Below are 13,416 nucleotides of genomic sequence, written 5' to 3' on the forward strand. Positions count from 1 at the left end.
TAATTGGGTTAAAATATTTAAGAAGTCACATCCATAGTCTTCCCAAGAAGGCAATGGCTTTGCATTGCCTTTTAAAATCTGAAGTAAAATCTTGTTCTTAATCTCTTTTAGTAGCCTGAAGTGCTTTTATTGTTTTTTCAGTGGTGTCCCACCCTTAAAGGGAAATGATGATTTATGATTTAATTTAGTCTTTTATTCATACTTAGAATCAACAAGCTGCTTATATGGAAGCTAAAATGGGCAGCAATAAGGAACAGGTGCCCTGAGCTTAGAACAAGTCATGCTCTTTGCCCTCATGCGGAAGAGCATTAGGTTTTCCAGTTGTGGAGTTTCCTGTATCTAATACACGAGTCTTCACTTGCATCTACAAGCTGTTAGCTATAGGATAAGGAGGACTAGAGGCAGGCAGACCTGAAAGAGTAGACAACAAAATGCAATTCAGGAAGCATTTGTTTTCTGGTGCCACGGGACATAAAACAACAAAATGTTTCCAGTCTGCTCCCTTTCTTGCAAGCTCTCAGCTTACAAGTACTTCACATCGTTTGTGCCACGTTATCATCTCGTTTAAAGGTGAGGTAATCGTCTTCAACCGAGAGGCTACGAAACCATACTCTCACCTAACACTTCAGTGGCATAACGTGAGTAGAAATGGAGATTCTGCCCCACACAGAGGAGTTGATCGATGGGCCCTCCTGATAGGGGAAGGTGTGGTATGTGAGTGTGAATTTGCATCTCTATGGCCGGGTGAATGTTTTGTCAGCAGCCTTTGTAGAGGAGGCCAGACCCTCTCACACCTCCTTGAGAAGCAGATGACATCGCTGTTCAGAAATGGTTTTTGGCACCCTCGTTTGCCTCCAGCAGATAGAGGCACTTAAGCCTGGGGTGAAATAGCAATTTTTCATCGAATTGCTGATACATTATTGCCTCTATGCATCTGCTGTGAGCCTTCTTGACTGGCTTTTTCCTGGACATTGTGATTAAAAGTCTGAATTATAGTTCTCTGCTGAATCCTGTCATGTTTGTTCTGGAAATCGAAGATGTGGAATGGAGTCTTCTGGATTGCACTCTAGAAATGCGTGCGTGGAAGTGAGTGCTTCAATTTCTGTGTGGAGCAGATTGAGTAGTTTCTCTAGCCAGGTTACTTACTTGGCTTTCAATCATGTCAGTGAACAAAGTTATTATCTCCCTGGTTCTGAGCACTTAGGTGATTTCAGTCTGCCTCTTATGCGGAGCTATTTCATACTTTTCTGTTTCTCAGTTGGGTAACTTTGGTAGTGTCACTGAAAAGGTCAAAGATGGAAGAAAAGAAAGTGGTGGATCAACATTCTCCCTTGAAGCATGGGTTCAGGACATTTTTTACATCTCTCAGGTGCTCTGTTGTGGTTTTTTTTTTTATTGTGAAGATGAATAGAACTACTCAATTTTCCTACTTGCTATAAAGCATTTTAAAAAGACAGTTCTTTCTGAGTGACTTGTTTTATAAGAATACAGTTTGGAGGTGGAAAAATATTCTTTGTTCAGTGACAGCTCTAACAGAGTAACTCTAAGTGACAGAATTTGCTTGGGAAAGTGCTCTAGGTTAAGTGTAGGATGCCTGGCTGTTTACAAGTAACCATCGAAGCGATATCGTTTGGATGTGTGGGGGCAATGTGAAAATCTATTGACATCTTTAGTTACTCAACTGGTTTATTTTTGGGAGCTCATGAATTGGCAGGACATCCTGACCCTGTCTGGAGGGGAAAAGCATAATGACTTTGAATGTAAGAAGACTTTGTGAATATTTTGTCAAGTTACTTACTAATATTTCTTTGCAGCAACTATCATGGAGGTTTTAACCCTTTGCTTTCCCCTCTGAACATTTTTGCATATTGTTGATATATATTAATGAAAATCTACTAGTCTGTCAAGACAAAATGGCTTATTGCATCCTACATTTGCATCCTAGATTTGAAGAGTGTGAAGTTTTCTTGCATGAAGAAGGGTGAAAAATATTTAGTTCTAAGATTGCTTGTTTGTAACCCTTTGTAATATTAAACCTTCACTTGGACCAGCTATAGGTTGGATTCAGGATTGGTTGTGGATGCAGAAGGCCAAAGTTTAGGAAGGACAGGGCAGTCTTGCACAGAGGTAGTTTTGGATTGTAAGGAAGTAAGGAGTTGAGAGAAGCTGTATTTATGTTAAAAAACACAGCTATATTTTTTGTGAAACTGATACTACTTTTGCTCTATGTGACTAGAGAGGACCAGCAGACAAAATCAAAAACTGACAGTAACAACTGCAAAGTGAACACTTTGCCCTTCCTATTATAGGGTTTCTGCTTGTGACTGATTTACACAAAACTATTACCCACTGTGCATAAGAAAATGAAAACAGGAAGGCTTTCTTGTAGTGTTCTCTTTGTAGCTACTACTTATGGTTCTGATTTGGAGAGCTGGTGCAAGGGTGCATGGAGTAAATAGGGAGTTTGTCATGGAAGAAGATGGTTTTCTTTTGGTTTTCAATATTCAGTGTTCTGACACCATCAGAAAATCTCAACTGCATTGTCAGATTAGTTGAAAACAATTTTGTTGCAGGAAATAAGTAACTTCAAAACATTTTGGTTGATGATACTTGCAGTCATATTACTGAAAAATTAAAGTTGTGTTTGTAAGTCTTAATTATTCCATATCCCTTTATTCATTCACACAATTAACTTGAAGTCTCACACCCACATTGCAAGATTTCTTCCAAATGCTGAATTGTGAAAGAGATGAGTTACCAGTTGCTTTGAAGGGAAAGAACCACTGATTTGACTTTTCTGTGTTACACAAGCAAAATTTAAAAGAAACCCAACAGATGAAGAAATAAAATAAAGCACATGTTAACACTTGGCAAGCTGACTGGACTCACTGAGACCATTTTGTTTGAAAGGTGTTTCCTTCATCATCTCTTTTTTTTAAATAGATAGAAGTGGTGGTGAGTTTTTTGTATTTGTTTGGGTGGGTTTTTTTAGTTTGGTGTTTTTTGGTTGGTTGGTTGGTTTTGTTTTGCTTTGGGTTTTTTTGTTGTTGTTTTGTTTGTTTTTTTGGGTTTTTTTGTTTAATTTTTTTAAATATGAAAAGGGAGATCTGGAAAACTCATGTGTCTGGAATGATGTCAGCTTATCTGTTCAGCAACAGCCCAGTCCCTTACTATTATTAAATACAATTGCTGGAAAAATTGGCCTTGAGGCAGGAATGTTAATTTATTTTTGATGGGGTTTTTTTTCTGAAGTGTGTGTTGGGCATTAGTTTTAAACAGTTGGTTTTTTTTCCCCCTCAGTTCTATCAGTGCTACTATTCACCTTACTTTAATAAATTTGTGACTTTGTTATAAAGTTATTTAATGAAAGATTTTGGGGCTTTCCTTCCAATGCAAAAGTTGAAAATGAAGCTGTGTATATTCATAGCTTCTAGAAATGTCAAATATATAAACAACAGAAGAGACTGTATATTAAAAAAAAAAAAAAAAAAAGAAAAGAAAAATCCTCATTCACGACCTAAATGAGACGAGTGTGTTGCAGAATGCCTTTCTGTGCAGGACGCAGTGCTTCGGTGCTCGTGCTGCCGACACCTACAGCGTGGCCGCCTGTGCAGGGGGGTTCAGTGCCCGGCCGGCGCTGGGGCCCGCCCTTGGTGGAGGTGGGGCCGGGCTGGGCGGCAGCCGCAGGTCGGGGCCTGACAGGGGCAGGACAGGGGCAGCTGCCGGGTGCCTCTCGGGAGGCCGCCCTGGGCTTCGTGACTTGCGGGGACGGAAAGCTCTGCTGCGGGGGGACACAGACCCTTTGAGAGATACTGTTTCTAAAGGCTATCAACTCGGGCTCTTGCTCAGCAGCTGAGGCATTTCATTGGGAAATGCAACATCAGAAAAGCATGCTTTTAGACTCCAAGTGGCTTTGGAACAGCTGTAGTGGAGCAGCTAAATAAATATAACCCTCTATAAGAGGAAATAACTTTTCTAACAGATATATGCACAAATGGATTATAATCATACTGAGCCCAGTGTTTGCTTGAGCAAGAGAGGAAACCTTTTAATAGTGATCTATAAATGGAAATTTGTGCTTAAACCAGCTTCTTCTAGCAGTGATTGGAGAATGCTACTCCTGCCTAGTGGAGGAGCATCTCAGGGAATTGGAAAAACTAGATGAGCAGGGGAGACACTGGCCAGGAGCTAAAACAGCAATGTGCATTCAAATTTATTGGTGCCCAGATGCCGGCAGAAGTGTCTGGGCAAAAGCAGTTCTTTTACAGTAGAGTGAGTGGGCCTGGGTAACACAGAACTGAGCTACTCAGTATGCTTGGAGAGAGCAGGGGAGCATAGCACTCCTGTCAGGGGGAAACCCAGCGTTTTGCTACCTCCAAAATGCAGAAAAATAAGATACTAAAACAAATTTCAAATTTGGAACATATTTAGTAATTACAGATGCACGTCCTAAAATATTTTATAATAATAAAGCAAAGCACAGAGCTGAAATCATATGCAAACAGCACTTACCAGAGTTGCTGCTTCAGGAAAAAATTAAAATTGTAAAATAGTCGATCTGGTAAAAGTTCATTCCAGGTTTGTTTATTTTTTTTTATTCATGAATGAGGGAGTTCTTTAATAAATACTTTAATGAAGTACTGTCCATTTCTTAATTTTCAAATTTTAAGATATTTAATGAAGAGGGGAGTTGTTACTGGTGGGATTTTGCTTTAAAACAGCAGCTCCAAACTGAAAGCAAATTGGTAGATTTAAACACCAACCTGTGTATCTTAAAATAAATTGATGGCATCTCCTGACAGACATGGTGCCAGTAATCCAGAGGAGGCCCTGGGGCCATGTGATGAAGTTGCATGCTTTAAAGAATAAAACGTGACTTTAAGTTAGTGCGTACATTTGTAATTGTATGCCTGTATTTTTTTCTTGGGGGGAAAAAAAAAGGGGAGGGGTTCTTAAACTTGAGTGTGGGATGGAAGAGGTGGTCAAGGATTGCTTTTAAAGACTGAGGTTTTCCAGAATGCCTGGGAAGGACATGGTGCTGCTGTTGTGGTGCACGTTTGCTGAGGTCTGTGCCGCAACAGATCTCTGGCAGGAGCTTGCTGTGCTGCACAGGCCAGTTTTCCACAAGCCTCAGCAAAGTTGGTCACCGTGGATTATTCTTTCCACATGTCGATTTTGTGCATGAAGCTGCTTGAGGGAATTGAAGCCAAAATTCAGGAGTTGGAAGGTTAATTGTTTTCCTTGCCCTTTGTGTGTCTGTGTGTGCTATTTACTTGGAGGGAGAGGGAAGAGAGTGTTAACCAATTACAAGTATACATCTTCCATTTCTTCCTGGAATGATAGTGGAAAATATTCCTAGGCTAGTTAACAGCCAAGTCACTCTCAGTAGTAGATACTGTTGTAAGTACACAGATTATTAGCAAGAAACACATCAGGACTTGGATTTTGTTGCTGAAGAATTAGTTCTCCACAAGGAACAGGAAAAAAATATGTCAATACTCAGCTGAGGAAATTTTTACTGATGCAGCTAGGCAAGCATAGTATATTTATTGCTGTGGTCTTTATTTTAAGCCATTTTTTCAAGGACTGCCAAAAATGTCATTTTACCTACTTAAGCATAAAAAAATATAAAATTGGAACTGTGGAAGGCAATTTCCCTTTTTAACATTGGAGCTGCAGATACACTTATTTTAGAAGTTGACTAGAGAACTAGTGAAATGATACTGGGAGCTGAGGAACTGACAGGTGGGGTTTTTCCAGCTGCTGCTTTTAAAAACTTGAAATTTAAATCCAATGTCTACTGAATGCTAAGGAAGCTTAGTGTATGAAAATTTTCAAATTATTTTAAACAATTTGCAATATTTGAAACTATGAGCAGTTTTCCCAGTGATACTGAGAAAACTGGCACACAACATTCTCTCCATATATAAGAAAAAGGTGCTAATTCCTCTTTACCATGCAAATATCTTTGCATAAAATTAAATTCATATTCATTAACAAGAAAAATAAGTAAAATGTTTTAGAAAACCTTATATTTCTTCAAGGAAGGGAGCTAAGGACTGTAACAAAAATTATAAACAACTTCTTTTTATTGGATGCAGTTTTTTATATGTGCAAATCTATCTTATTGTTACCAGGTAGAGTATAAGTAAAAAAAATACATTTAAGAAATTACCAGTTATTAAAATCTACCTTTAAAAAAAAGGGGGGTGACACACTAAGAAGTTATTACTGTGGCTCAGTTGGATGGGTGGTTCATATCTTTTGGAACAGTTTGAACTGCCATGATGTCTTTGTGGAACTAAGTATGTTAACCTGGAAGGCGTCATATTCTAGAAAATGGACAAAATCCACTGGATATGTAGGAGCAAGAGGAAAGGCATCTGGAGGGACTGATACACTTATGGTTTGAGGAGATTTTCTTCTTTCTGCTAGTTTTTTTGTCATCTCACTCTTTTCTCACTTTTTAGCTTCTTGTGTGTTGCAACACAAATGAAACTGAATGGAAACCAACCATCGTGCCTGACCTCAGTTGGAAGCGTGAATTCTTCAGCCCTGGGCCTCTGAAAATGCTGCTGGGGAAATAATCCCTGTCTCTGCACTGGTGCTACTGTGAAACTTTATGCCAGCACCAGGGTCACAAGTCTTGCAGAAAGTGAGTTGAAGACAGCTGAAGGGTGTGGAAACCTTGCTTAAGCAGAGCCACTGAGTTTAGAAACGTCTGCAGTAATACAAACTTAGCCTGCTACCTGCAGGATCTGTATATGTGTAAAAGCCATTCTTTTATTTAAACTTTTTCCTCATGGTCTAAAGTACAGATAGCAACGAGTGTGAATTTCCTTCTGCATTTTTGTTAGTTTTTGTGGCTCTGACAGTACTTTTGTGACTGATTTGTCAGGTTCTGTCTGCAAGGGAAATTTTTGTGCAATGTTCAAGATTTTCAGTAAGACAGAGAGAACAAAACCACAAGTACAAGTGGTACAAGACTTCGGAAGAGCATTGACTTAACTATTTATCCTACTGTAATAGGTGAATGTCATCAATTATGTGCAAATCAGTACTTGCCCTTTTTTTTTTTAAAGTAATACTGTGACAGCATTCCTCATGCATAGCTCTCAAGGCTTAGTTCTCTTGCTGTTTCTTGTTTGTTTTTCTCCTCTGTAAATAGCTGTGACAAGTACATATCTTTTTATGTAAAGGGAAAAATGACACTGCCAATTTCATACATACTGTTTACATTTTAAAAATTCTGGGTCCTATTTTATTTTTTTTCTGTGAAACCTGACTATATTTCACAACCAGATGTGTGATAGTTCTGACCATCCCTTCCCCCTCTCACCCCTTCAATGACAGAAATCTGACATTTGCTGCTGCAGGTTAAAACAGTAGCCAAGGACCATGGTGCTCCCTGACTTCTGGGGCCCTCAGAAGGGGCAGTGGGAGCAGTGGCAGAGCTCTTTCCGCAGTCTGCTGAAAGGACCCTTGTTCCTGTAGTCCAGCTGCTGTGAAGTGTTCTGTCCTCCTACTAAAAATCAGTACAGGTTGCTCTTGTCCAGGTGAAACAGAGCATTCAGTCAGAGGGTTCTAGGAGTGGAAGATGCAGAAGCTTGTCCCTGCACGAGTGAGCTCTGAACACATGTGATATCTTTTGCATAAATACCTATCCTTTAACACTATCTAGCCTCTGTTCTAGGTAGCCTCTCAAGGCATCACATGCAGTTCCAATTCATCCAATCCCTGTGGGCCTGAAAGCTGTTTCTTATTTGTGGCATCTCAGATGTTGCAGTTGTGGGGAAAGAACAAAAATTCGTTTTCCTTGGAGTGGTGGTTAGGAATGTGATTGTGAAGATGGGAGGAATATACATGTCATGGTAGTTGCTAAAAACACTCTTACAGGCTTTTAGACCCCCCTTTTTTGATTCTCTGATTCCAAATTGTGCTAATGGTGCTCATAAGCATAAATGCTCATAAGTGTCTGATGTAAACATATGAAAGCTTGTATCAGTGTTAATCAACTAATAGGTATAAATAAATACCTTCCCTTCTTTGTTCATATGGTTTTGTAATTGCGTGCAGCAAAGGAATTGGATGAGATTCTTCAGCATTTTTGTCTAATTCCTAGGCAAAGTTAGTAACAATGTCATGATTGCACCTGAATAGGTCTGCCTAGTATCCTGAATTTCTCTGTGTCCCCTGGACACCACCACAGCCAAGGCTAGCGTATGTGCACATAAGTCTTACAGATGACAACTCTAGTAAAAGCTAGCATGGTATTTTTAGATCCACAATAAACCTGCATTGACTGCTGTATGCTTATCTTGAGTTTATTAATATGCATGGCATACGGTCTCGTGGGCGGGCTGAAATAGGAAGAAATGTTTTGGAATGGTTTCATGTGCACTTTAGCCAACCTTAGGATGGGATTTCAAACTGAGTAAGAGACTAAATATGATTGAAAGGATAGGCACTAACCTAAGACCGAGTTAGGTTATCTCATTTGTCCTATACCTCTTCAGGCAAGTAATTTTAAAATCTCCCTCTCCCAGACTTAGCTGTCTTCAATAAAAAGGGAATAATAGTAATTCAGTCCCTTAAAGAGACATTGCCAGAGTAAGTGCATTAAGAGTGTACTCTTTATGCATTCTTTAATGCTGTTATACTGTGAATATGAGGCCATGCAGCCATGTAAAGTAGAAAATGCTGTAATTTGGTTTCTTTACTATAGCACCGGGAATGAAGCCATGGACAATAAGAGCAGTACACCTGCCCAGTGTCATCATTTTCTTTTAAAAAAAAGGAGGCCTAAAACCCCAACCACCACAGATCATGCAAGTGGAAGAGCCCTTCCCCTTAGGCTGCAGTTCCAGGCAGAACTTGAGGAGAGTGTGAAGGCATTATGGAACACTGCATCTGTGGAGTATCAGAGATCGCTACTATGACACTGACATGTATATTTTAGTGTTAGAGCCTTTAATGTCTACAAGTGAAATTTCATGTGCTTTAGAGGACTTTGTGACTTTTATATAAATTGCCTTAAAATTTACCTCTGAATGGGGAGAGTTCTACAGCATACTTAAAAAGTAGTGTTCTGTAGTAGTTTCTGAATTTGGTATAACTGTTCAAATGAAGATGCTTTACCTAAAATCTTGCAAATGCAGTCTGTAGACAAAGTTGAGATAAAAGAAATACAGAAGAATAACCTCATCTTGGCTGCCTTTTTGCTTTTTAGTGGAAAACAGACTGCTTTGTCTCTCTTTGTGTACCTGGTAGCAATACAGCATGTTGCAAGTGACACATGTTGTGAAGTTGAATGAATTGGTGTTGATATATTGCTTTAACTATTGCCAAGTATTATGTAAATGGTAAGTATTCCACTAACATGAAGTTTGTTCATGGACAAGTTCCTTCAACTACTTTCTGTAGGAGAAATTTGTCTGTGGTATAATAACTGGTAGAATGTTTTTCTGCCTTGGTGGATTCCCAAATGGGGAAGAACTGTGTAACATTTGTTACACAGTTGTCTCACAGCCTGCTGATGAGAGATTGGATGTTCATTCTTACTGTTTGGAGATGCATTGAAAATAGTAATGTCATCAGATGCTGTGGGACGTAAGCTGGACCACTTGAATTAACCTGCTTGAAATGAGAGAGTGCCATATACCTGGTGTGAAAAAATACTTTAGAATCCATTATCACAAAATCAGAATAGTTTGCTTTGGAAGGGACCTTAAAGATCATCTCGTTCCACCCCCCTGGCAAAGGCTGGAACACTTTGCTCTAGTCCAGGTTGCTCAGAGCCCCATCCAAACTGGCATAAAACTGGATGACTAGATGCATTATGGATTGTAAAGGAGCATCAGTCTCAGAGTTTCTTTGGTGTGAGACAATCAGGTTAATGGAATACATATACCTGAAGACATGATTAGTTCATTAGCCCTTCATTCTGAAGTGAAAACTATATAATATAAGGGATTTTTTTTCCTTCATGCTTAGTGATTTCTTTTGTAGATGGTCAAGTGTTTAGTGCAGATGATCTTAACAGCTTTTCTAGTAAGTCTGATCTTCCAATTATTTGTATCCTGAGGTTTTTTTTTTCACAATTTGCAAGGACTTATTGTTCCTGTTAATAGCAATTTCATAGCCTGTATCTTTAGCAAATACAGCTGTTCAAAGTGTAATGTGGGATTATTGAATCAAAATGTTATGACTTCAATTAAAAGATATTTATATTCGAGGACACGCAGAGTTAACTGTGCAAGTGCAGGATACTTCTGATCTCCTTAAAACGCATAGAATTCCATCTCCAGGAGGATTAATGCATAAACTTTAGTTTTTGTCATAGTACTGAACTTAATCATAGCGACCTCAACTTTGTTTTACTAACAGCTGAGTCTTTTGCTCAGTTTAAAATAGCTTTGTAAGGATTCTTGATAGAGAACGTTTTTCCTCATGCTGTTATCAAATAACTTATTTTCTTTCTAGTTATAAAGTACAGAATGAGTGGCTTGTTTGGTTTCAGGTAGGTTTGTTGAGCTGAATCTTTAGGAAATTTCTGACTTTGCTCTGAGCCCATATGAGGCTGATGTCACTTATGCCCCTTAGTGGAAGTGCTTTTATAATGCTAGTAAGGATACAAATAAGCCACTACAGAAATGAAAGCACTTTGTCTTTGACCCACTACTGGTGGCAGCCATCTGCTCTTTCCTTCCTCCACTGAAATCCCTGTGGCTAAAAGGAGGAAATTGAGCAGGTGTCTGTCAGGTAACTGGCAGGGAGCTCTGAATCCAGAAACCTGGAGAGTGCTTTGATTTTTTAATTAAAGGTTAAGAAATCAGACTGCTCTAAGCCCCTGGAGTCTTAAAACCTTACTGTTTTCCACTGTGTGATGATCCTGCTTGCCCACATCTTTCAGTGTTCCTACTCCCAGTACTGGTGTGCATTTGCTTAGCTGCATTGCTGTAATGCCTGACAGCCCCAGTCATGGCCAAGAGCTTACTGTACCTTGTAACAGACCAGCACAATAAAGAGACCCTTTTATAGTCAACAGGAATTCCTAAAAGACGTAATTTTAGAAATTTGAACTGAAGCCCTGTCAGTGCGGTAAAAGACTGTGCTCAGTCAATACTGTCATCTGTTTGCTGCAAGTGTGTGGATGTGGGCAAGCCAAGGTCAGCACTGCTTCAGCTTAGGTAACTGCTGATAAACAAAGATATTTCTGGGTCAAGTGAGATAGAGGCAGGCATATGACAAAAGAGAACTATGTTATTGTGTGACTTTTTTCCTTCACTTTTTGTCCTACTCCCTCTTCTTTGTTTATCACTACCCTGATTGCATCATGTCTGAAATTAGACTTCTAAGCCCTTTGTGGAAGACTCTCCATCTAGGCAGTTAGTGGCTGTTGTTAAAGATAATACAACTTTTATGACCTCAAAATACTCCATTAATATCAACGGTTTTGGTTTCAAGTATTATTTTATGAAACAATTTGAAGTGGCTTGCTTAAGGTGCATGTCTGTAGCAGAGTTGGATGCTGATCCCAGATCCCAGGGTTCTTCCTGTATTTGTAGTCTCAGCTACTGTCCAGCCAGACTTGGGTGAGTGATGATGCCTGCTTGACGGTCTTAAGAATGTCTCTGCCAGGGGCTCAGGCTGAGGAATTGAGTACCTTTATGTTTCTCATGAAGAAATCTCTGGGAATGGAAAGTATCACTGTCTCTATGAACTTTCACCATTCTCTTCCCTTAGTTGTAGCCCATTACCCCTTGCAGAGCCTGAAAGGAATCTGTAAAACACTCAGACTTTTTTGTTCTGTACACTGGATGTCTGTGCAAGCCTGTTTTTTTTTTTTTGCTGGAGTGCTGAAGAGGTTGAGATGGGAACAACTGAACCTGTAGCAATCTTTCTTGTTGCAGCTCAGTGCATTCAGTTGTGTTTTCTTCTCAGGGCTAAAGTGCAGAGAGATTTGGTCTGTCTCTGGGATATGCATGCAGTTCTGCAGCTGGTGTGTTTGTGGCAGGAGAGGCATTTGGAGTGAAGGATGTGTTGTGGTCCTGTCAGGCATGAGAATGCGAGGGCAGGGAAAAGCTTTTGGCTTGCTCTTTGCCATTCTGACTTTGGAGCCTGCTGTGATTCCTGCATGTTAGTCTCTGTTGCTAGCAACTGCCTTCCCAGACAGCTCCAAACAAAAAGCTTAAAATAACTGTCTAAGGGCTTCCAATTAGAACTGTTAACCCATTTCCAGTGGGAAGGAATGATGTTCCTGTAACTTTACAAAGCCTGAAAGCAGCATTTCATACTCCCTAATTACTGTGCTCATTCTGCTAAGATTGCCCAAACCTCTTCAGATCAGGGTTTGTCATCATGACAGATTATAATAACAATTATTCCTAACTTCAGTACAGTTTATAAACATTAACCAATATAAGAAATGTACCATGTATGTATTTTATTAAAGGATAAGCCTGGTCTGTGTTGCAAAGCATTTGTAAAGATGGGCTTTCCTGTGTTTGTGTTTACAAGAGTCTGGATTGTGGAGCTGCCTCCTTCGTGGTACATGACAAAAGACTAGTCTGCTGCAAATCATGAATAATTTGTTTTCATATGATGAGGTTTGCATGAAATTTCGGTTATTTTGGAAACAGCACTCAAAGTTTTGGTTGAAAATAAGTGAAGATCTTACATATCCTTTCAATAGCTGGTAGAAGCAACATTGTCAGTTCCTTTAAAAAAATCTGGTTGTGGCCTTTTTTTCCCTTTTGTTGTTTGTTTTATTATCTATTAAGTTTTAAAATTTTAGTCTGTCTTTTTAGTAGTTTTCCTACCTCATCCATACTGATTTTCTTCTGGTGGAGCTGTTTGTGTTAGCCAGGTTTTGTCTGGCTTGTTACTAGGATAAGACTAATCAGCACTTGATGGGCATTTTCTTTTTAGCAAGTTTTGTCTCTTCCTCATCCATTAGAACAAAATTATGTGGAAAATTCTGGGTGTGTTTTGAAAAGGAAACCTCCAATAAACTTGTAACCAGGTTTACAGCTTGAACTGAGGAAGACAACCCCAAAAATTAGGTTATTTTTAAGTGTTCAGCAACAGTGTATGACTTGCCCCTTATAGAACTGTTACCTGAAAACTTTCCTTTGAGGTGTATCTGAGGTGCTTCAAACCCTGTAATTCAAAACACCAAAATCCTTCTCTGTAACATCCTCCATACTAGGATGGATCTGTGTGTTTAGATTGAGTGTGGAAAAATTGTGGTGATGTGGATAAATAAAATCACATCCATGGATGTCAAAAGTAGGTCCAGATAGAATCAGAGTGCATGCTTTGGTGAATTTGAAGACCATTGGAACAGAAGTGTATCTAATTAAATAATGTTTAAAGGATTGCATTTTCACTGTTTCACATTTATTACCTCCTTTA

General features: G+C 39.3%; 1 protein-coding gene across 6 annotated transcripts in view; it reads left to right on the forward strand.

The window, feature by feature from the left end:
* The window catches only part of MIDEAS (mitotic deacetylase associated SANT domain protein), a 53,533-nt gene that overhangs the window by 9,270 nt on the left and 30,847 nt on the right, over positions 1-13,416 (forward strand). Inside the window, exon 1 of one of the 6 annotated variants that reach the window (XM_077180228.1) lies at positions 6,630-6,655. The exons of 4 other annotated variants lie outside the window; for them this stretch is intronic. The gene's annotated coding sequence lies outside the window, so the exon portion shown is untranslated. Of the gene's footprint in view, positions 1-6,629; positions 6,656-13,416 lie in introns of those variants that run through there. One more of the 6 variants, XM_054635535.2, reaches the window with a different exon arrangement.

This window comes from Agelaius phoeniceus, chromosome 6, assembly GCF_051311805.1.
Source record: "Agelaius phoeniceus isolate bAgePho1 chromosome 6, bAgePho1.hap1, whole genome shotgun sequence".
Lineage (NCBI taxonomy): Eukaryota > Metazoa > Chordata > Aves > Passeriformes > Icteridae > Agelaius > Agelaius phoeniceus.